General features: G+C 37.4%; 1 long non-coding RNA gene across 33 annotated transcripts in view; it reads right to left on the reverse strand.

The window, feature by feature from the left end:
- Positions 1 to 7,917, reverse strand: part of LOC104145984 (uncharacterized) — a 66,564-nt gene extending 58,647 nt beyond the window's left edge. For 9 of the 33 annotated variants that reach the window (XR_011142185.1, XR_011142170.1, XR_011142167.1 and 6 more), the window contains exons 1-2: positions 7,759 to 7,914; positions 974 to 4,829 (exon numbers count right to left, since the gene is read on the reverse strand). This is a non-coding gene — a long non-coding RNA (uncharacterized lncRNA). Of the gene's footprint in view, positions 1 to 973; positions 4,830 to 7,758 lie in introns of all 33 variants that reach the window. The other 24 variants (XR_011142186.1, XR_011142180.1, XR_011142173.1 and 21 more) reach the window with 14 other exon arrangements.
- Between the last annotated feature and the right edge of the window lie 229 nt (positions 7,918 to 8,146).

The following is an 8,146-nucleotide window of genomic DNA, read 5'->3' on the forward strand; positions in this document are numbered from 1 at the left end:
TTATATTTAATTACTCACACAGCAAAACCAGCTAGTAATAAGAATAGAAAACCAGGAGACAGGAACTCCAGGTTTGGTTCCATTCTTCATGTGATTTTGTGCAGTTTATTGAAATCTGTTCTTCTGTGATGAAAATAATTCTATAAGCATGCCCTCCTTGAGCACTTTAAATACAAAGACTTTCTAGTAGAAAAAATCTGCAATAAATACATACCAAACTGATTAAACTTAATTGTTTATTCATCTGCAGTCCAGAACAGAGTTTTGCAGGAGAAACGGCCTAGAGAGCATTCATAACCATTCACTGCCAGAATGTCTTCTGCAGACACCCACCAAAAAAAGACAGTTTTAAATCTCTCCATATGCTTTAAAATAGGAATTTTAGGGTGCCTTAATTTGCACTGGTTCACACAGGATTACTATAAAACGCATGGGCTGCTGACTGCGATATTGGAATGTAGCAGTAAGTATCAGCAATAAGGACTGCTGCTGTTACACAGGCAGAGGTCTGCAAAATATACCGGCATCGGGAAACCCCCCCCCCCCCCCCCCCCGCTCCCCGGACCTGCGCTAGGGAAAGCAGCTAAGTCCAGGATCATAAAGGATCCCTGCTGGCGGCACTAATGGCTCTCCTGAATGCCAGCTCAGACCCACGCTTACACTGGTCCTCCCTAGAGAGGAAGCACCTTCTCAGGGGAACGGAAACTCTTGCACGGTTCAGAAGCCAGACAAGGAATTGTTCTGAGGTTTATGATGCTACATAAACTGAATGCAGCTAGAAGAATATACTGTTGCTTATATTATTAAAATATGCCTTTTTCCAAGTATAATAACAAAAAAGAAGTTTGTGCTATGTAATAACTGGAAAAGTTTGCCATGTTGGTTTTCACACTATTCTCTGTATTTTCAATCAGTAAGGTCATTCTGGCTTTTAATTTGTTATTTTTGCACACTGATCAGGAAAATTTCATACCAAGACATAAGGAATGATGATATTTCATTTATTAGTGTTAGAACATTTTATCAAATGCTTTCCCATTTCCAGCCTCCTTCCATCCTTCTCTTCGGTCGTGCCTGTCTTGCAAGCCAGTGGGAGGATTTTCAGGCAGGGCTGTTAAGTGTGGTTAGTATTTCAGTTTAGCTGCTGAACCAAAAACATTTTTAGAAAACAAAGATTCAGATCAAATCAAGATAAAAGCGCAGTGGGGCTTATTTTACTTTGCTGAGATGAGAAGATAGAAGGCCCTGATTCACACAGAATCGGAAGGAAGCTTTTATTTCATTTGGGCATGTTTAACGAAAGCAAGCCATAGAAATTAAAAGCTAGACCTCATACCCCATTCACGAAGCGGAGGAGAACACAGCTTCCTTTTACTGACTAACTCAGTGCGCTTACCTTGAACGTGAGAGGCTCAGGCCCTGCCTGATGCAAAACACAGAATTAAGAGCGCATGGGATACAGGCAACAGGAGTTCAGATCCGACCGCAGAAGACTTGACTGCTGATTTCCCCCCTGACTGGCAAGTGCTCTGACCATCAGAGCATAGCATGAAGAAGATGGAAAAGCATGACTTCTCCCTCATTTTGTGAATCAGGCTGTCAGGAGAAAATATTTATGAGCTGAAACTGTCCATTAAAATTGTGGGTAATTTTGGATCAAACAAAACGTCAGGTATATTCTGAAGAAAAAAGAATTGCTATAGTTTTGAATAGCTATAAGAATGCAAAGCCTTGTAGATAAATTTTATGAATACTCCATTTATCAAATGTTATTTCTCATATACTTGTTTTTCTTGCTGCAAAAATTTGCTAAAGAAAGAAGTCATCAGTGAAATAAGTATTTAAGCTAGATGCTGCACCTAATACTAAAGGCAACTATGGGTTACAAAGTAGAACGTTGACCTAGAGTTACCTCTTGTTTTTTAATTTCCTTCAGCCAAAGCGATCCTGTGCTCTGCTTGTGGTCAGTCTGGGAAACCCACCAAAAAAAAAAAAAAATCAAAACACAAAAATAAACAAACTTTTCTGATTATAGGTAAGTTTCAAATGTGTGGTTCAGTTCTCTGTGGTTCTCTTCACAAGCCATCTATGCTAAAAAGTAGTTGAGAGAAATGGAAAAGACAGTTACTTAGACTTACTAGATAAAATAGGCATTTCAAATTTGATAAGATCACCACATATTTTGGTTCCTGCATGAATATCCAAGGACGGCGATACATTTCAGAATAAATGCATGAGAGTGGTTTGCATTTTGATTTTTTTTCCTAATGTTAACGTTTAACCTGAACATGTATAAATCTACACACTGAAGTTTGATTGCCCTGCATTACACCGATGAAAAGGACACATGGGCTAGAAAACATTTTATGACACTTAATTGTGGTCAAGATGCAGAGTCCCTTTCTCCAGCGCTGGAAAATTCACAGTTTCCCTGTCAATAAGCAGGGGGAACAGTTAATACTCACCAGTAAATACTTCCCCAAAAGCCTTGAAGATGCAAGGAGCAAAAATACTGAACATTAGTAAAAGCATAACACGGTTATTACCGAAAGAGAAGCTATAACTCATTATACAGCTAAGTTTTTAAGAGTTTTTATTAAACTGAAATCCAAGCATTTCCTTTTAAAATCTCTGTTGGTTCCTGTTCCAAAGGATTTATTTTTTCTGCCCAGCATGTATCGTAATATGATAACAGGAGACTTCTTTATTTAGATTATTTGAACAAGTAATTCAGTAATTGTAAGATGAAGCTCTAACCTAAGCAATTCCTTCCTGCCTTCTTTTGATATCACCACTTTTAGACCTAACAAGTTGTGGCAAAATTCTTTACTATTACCAACTAACAAAAAGTTTTAAGATAGTCCTTGCTCCATAAGTTTCACCTTTCAATCTGCTATAATTAAGACAAATGAAATTATGATATCAATACCATCCATTTCCAAAGCTGACCATGATTAAAAAGCTTAAAAAGAGTTGGCAGCCACCTGGCTGATGACTTGGTAGTAGGATCTGATCCTTCCAAAACACAACAGTCTCCTGCTTCAAGTTTTCCACCTTTACCTCTGGAGTGAAAAGACACAGAGGTGCAAGCTGACTTGAAATCATTACAGAGATATCTGCATGTAACTAAAGATCGCTAATCACAAAAATTTAGCGCATCAGGATCTTGCATTTATGACATTCTTAGGACAACTACAGGTCCTATACTAAAGAACATGAATAAATGAAGCTTAAAAAGATAAATAGAGACTTTTTTCCCCATAACTATTAACTCCAAAGGAAATGATTGGCTAATATGAAGATATTTAACCCACTAATTCCACCAGTTTATTAATAAATCTACATTGCAACTTCCTTTTTTGTTCTCCACTTACTAACTTCTAGCAAAACTTGTTTGAACAAGAACGGGAAATCAAATACAGAATACAAAGGCAACATATTCAGAGAGCTTCAGCTAGGATCTGGCTTTCGTGGGCTGGCTGGCACTAACAAGCAGCAGCAATTCCACACTGAAAAACTGAGAAAAGCTTGAAGAGCTTAAGCGAAGGACTGCAGCCTCTCAGGACAGGCAGGCAACTTGCTGCACCACTGACATAATGCAGCTAAATGAAGTCTCCCGCATACTCCCACCTGGCAGGCTTAGAAATCCCAGAGATGGCTCTATTACAGCAGCATCCTGTGACATGCCAGCCGAGCAAACACTGAGATCTCCCGGTACTATTTAAATTAGGTTTGGTTAAAAATTGGTCCATATAGCCAGACAAGACAGATATTGTTAACTTTTTGAGCGTCTGAATGTTGTCAAATAGGTTGGCATTTCATATGGTCCATATGGGATTTTATATGATTGTAAATGGAGCTTGATTACTTTTAGCTAATCATGAGGACAAGGAAGAAAAGATCCAAATAACAACTAATTTGAAACTCATAGGGCTATCCTGCATGTATTTTTCTCCTAGACAGGTCTTTTACAATCTGGGATAACCACATCCTCTGCCTGGCTCCTCAGAAACCTCTGAAACAAGAGACATCGCTTTTTTTAGCTGTTTGTTTGTTTTTAAGATCTGGATAAATGGATGGCTTGGCGCAGGGCAGCAGCCAACGGGGGTGGTTACCGCGAGTGAATGGGGACTGCGGTGCCACGCCAGCGCCAAACACAATCTCCCAACAGAGAAGCTAGCTGCCATGTGGTGACTTATCTGGGCAATATAATGGCTGGAGAGGAGGAGAAGAGGGAAGTTCAAATAAAAATAAGACAGAAGGAAAACAGTGGAAGGTTGGGGGCTACTGAATGGGCTGGCAAGAAAAATAGGGATTAGCTTGAGATGGAAGGGCGCCAAATGGACACTAAAATCTCCAATCCTCCCCCACAACAACATCCAACCCTTCTTTCTAACCAGTCTTTTAAAAAGTAAAGGCATTTACAAAACTGAGTTACACCCCAGACACACATCAACTCATTCTCCTTTATCAATATTAGAATTTCTTTGATTTATGAAAACGTGCTGCAAACAGAGGATTGACATTATATGTAGCTAGGAAGGATAAGGTCTAACAAGGGAATTAGTCATGTAATTCATGAATGTATGTGACAATTCAGTTATGAAGATGTCTGTTTAAGGTCCCTAAATTACCTTATGTCTTAAGAAAATACAAAGTAAAACCCGAGTTCTACACAAAAAAAGGGGGGAGGAAAAATTAAGTATGTCACAAATTAACCTAAGGGATGATTCTGCAGTCTAGGGAAGATGTAAGTAGTTGACAGAAATAGGCTACAGTACCTCAGAATTGCAGATCGTTTGGGTTGTTTCTACACATTTCCTCAAGGTCTGCAAGAACAACACAAGAAGAGACTTTTTAGACTGTTATAGAAGAAGTTAAACATTTCTTGTTGCCACTTGGCTTTGCAATATGGTACCTATACGCTGTGTCTTCCAACCCTGAAGTGTTAGCAAAATGTTCCTCGTGATGGTGCAATCACCTGCCAGCAGGGTGTCTGATATGTAACAGTGCAGAAGCTTAAAAGATACAGAATTAATATGTACTACATGAAAGAACAGCTGAATTTGTAATTAATATCTAGAATGCTGTTCTTAGTTGGGCTAACATAACTTTTCAATAATACTCAAGTGATATTTTCAAATTTTCTTTGCAGCTCATTATTAAAATTTAAAGTCCCCAATCTAAAAAAAATATTTGGATTATATACTGGAGAACTGCATGGCAAAAATTAATCTTTTGCTAAGGCCTTGGGCTACAAGCATCAATAGCCACCACTTATCACAATGAAATCACCATGAAGGTACTGAAAATTAACCTAAGCTAACAAAAGACATTGTTCTGCAGCCTTCAGGACCAGCGCTAATGGAAGAAGCCTGCTAAAAGATGTATTTGTTCTGAGTTTACACTAAGATGTGGATAAGGAAGGATTGCAGTTGGATGAGTTGTAGAAATAAGGCTGATTAAAAATGCAAAGTTGCTCTGATTATGTGCAGTGGATATTTTCCAGGACTTTCAGACACCTAGCCACTGCCAGACATATGGAATCCAAGATACAAGGAAGCAAAGTATTTGCAGTGTTGTTATCAGACCTGCATATATTAATGACTTTGCAATACTCCATCAGCAGGGTATTGCATGCAATACTTACATCTTATTCTAGTTCGTAATGGGTTTTGTCTTTATTTCAGTTATGTTTAAAGTGTCCAAGATCAACTTTCTCCTTTAAATTGTGCTGGTTTCAGCACAATCCTATCTTAGACTCAAAGGAGATGTACACTATTGGGATCTGTCTTATTTGAATTTTCCAAATTATAGACCTATATAGAGTACAATTTTGAAGTGAAAGCTTTCACTTCTTTAATTTCCTACAGTTACATAGTCTGGTGTATTATAAATGACAGTAGATCTTCAAGATTGTGAAAGGCTGCATTACTATGAAAACAACACAGATTCATGCTGTATGTAATGAAAGGAGAAACTAGTTCAGGATTGGTAGTGCTGCAGGTAACTAGCGATGTCTTTTTTTTTTAATGGTACACCTGTATGAAAATTCTGACTGAAAGTACAATTAAGCATAGCATTTGTGCTTATGTCATATATAATTAACAAGCTCTGCTAATAAAGTCAGCAATGAAGAAACTGAGAAAGTTTTCAAAGGCAAAGGATGAACTGAGAATACCTTCCACCATGAAATATAAAAGATTTGATGCATCAGTTGGTACCCCTGAGACAAGGAAGAGAAAACCAGGAAGTACACTTTTCCTTTTTAACACCTGTGAAAAATGCCATAAGCAAGGAGACCTTCAGATTCATAACTGCAGTGATGAAGCGTACCCACTGCAAACAGTTACAAGTGAAATAATAAACAAAAATACAGCTAGCACACTGAGGGCTAGGGGGGTGGGAGGGGAAATCAAGCAAAGAGCTTAAAAAACTTCCCCAAATATCAGTTTAATATTAAACTTACTCCTGTTGCATTACTCATATTTTGGTTACATGCCAATGAGTGTAACAGAAGTTCAGACAAAAAAAGGAATGAAGAACAGAATGCAGTTACTAGCATAGCTGAATTGATGTTGCCTCAACAGCTTTTATTATAGGAAGACGCTTAACTTTTAGAAACAAATATAGGAAAATAAAAGTGGGTCTTCTAAAATGATTTCACTGAGATATTAGCCCTGGAGCTGTGAGTTCCTGGTGAACACCATAAACTGATGAAGAAACTAAGTTTACCTTTCAAAAGGAAGAACTCATAGGTATTGAATATTTCAGTGTAAGAATCAACGCTTTAGAAACCTGAAAGCACGGTAAAATCCATCACCAGTAGAAACCAGGTGAGCATGCGCTATAAGATGATCAATACAAAAAAAGCAAACACCCTGGAAGTGGTTCAGATATAGCTTAGTCATGATGCCACAAGAGGTTTCAACCTCTATCTGGCAACCAACGGAGCAAAGTGAGAAATTAACTTGGAACCCTTTTCACAGGTTTACAGTAATTCTCAAATAGCCTCGATGACAGGAAAGTAGATTTTGTTCCAGAGTGCACAATTTGAGAAAATCTAGTTTAGTGCTCTTAAATCAATATGCAAAAATATGGTTTCAAATAGATTCTGAATCCTAAACCAAAACCACACAAACCAAAATGCAAATAGGTTATTTGCAACAGGAACAAATGCATTTTGTTATTTTAAAAGCTTCAGTTTGTGTGAATGGCAAGTGTTTTCAAAGTTAGGATTTTGGGAAAGCTTTTATTTCAGTGTAAAAATTGTCACAAAAGTTACAATTCCTAATGAAAAGTGATGCAGAACATGTTACTGATTTCAGTACAGTTAGACAATATTGTAAGCACTGTACAGATATGCACATCTGAGAATATTATGATTTACTGAAAATTTAGCCACTTTATCTAACACAGTGACTGAATTACATAAGTACAATTCTTAAACTCAAGAGACTAATCAAACAGTAAAATCACCAAATTAAGCCATCATTTAAGAAAGGAATAAACTTAGACTTCTAGGACTAAAAAGCAATTCTGTAGAACTACTATATGTGCAAGCAGAATCCCTCTTCCACAAACTTTCCTCTGCTTCCAAGATTGACTCCCCTTTTCTCACTCCCCTTTTCTCATCGCTCAATGCATCTAATTTTTTTTTTTATTGTTTTTACTATCTTGCCTTTACATTTAGTCTTTTTGCTTTTAAGGAAGAGCGCTATAGTACTTGTATTTGCTTTCAGTTAGTAGTTCTCTTACCTGTACCCTCCCAATCCAATGGATGGGTGAAGTCATCAACTGGAAAACAAAACAAATCCGAACAAAAAAAAAATTCAACTACTCAAACCTCCCGTTCTTCCCTTTTACTTTATTTCAGCTTTATTTCAAAACAACTGACTCCTCTTGCCAGCTACCTTCCTTTATGTACTCAACAGAAAACAAATAAACAAAAAAGTTATTTGCACTTCTCTCAGAGCCAGTAGATGGCTACAAAGAAATGAGTCTTAAGATCTGTGAAATGACTTTTCTAGGGAAAAAAAAAGTAGCATTAAAGAAAATATTAATCTATCTCAACTTTAACTTGCTAAATAGAGCACTGAAAACTGGGAAAGAAAAAAGATGAAATGCACTCATTTTTAAGGTGGTT

The sequence above is a fragment of the Struthio camelus genome, chromosome 7 (assembly GCF_040807025.1).
Source record: "Struthio camelus isolate bStrCam1 chromosome 7, bStrCam1.hap1, whole genome shotgun sequence".
NCBI lineage: Eukaryota > Metazoa > Chordata > Aves > Struthioniformes > Struthionidae > Struthio > Struthio camelus.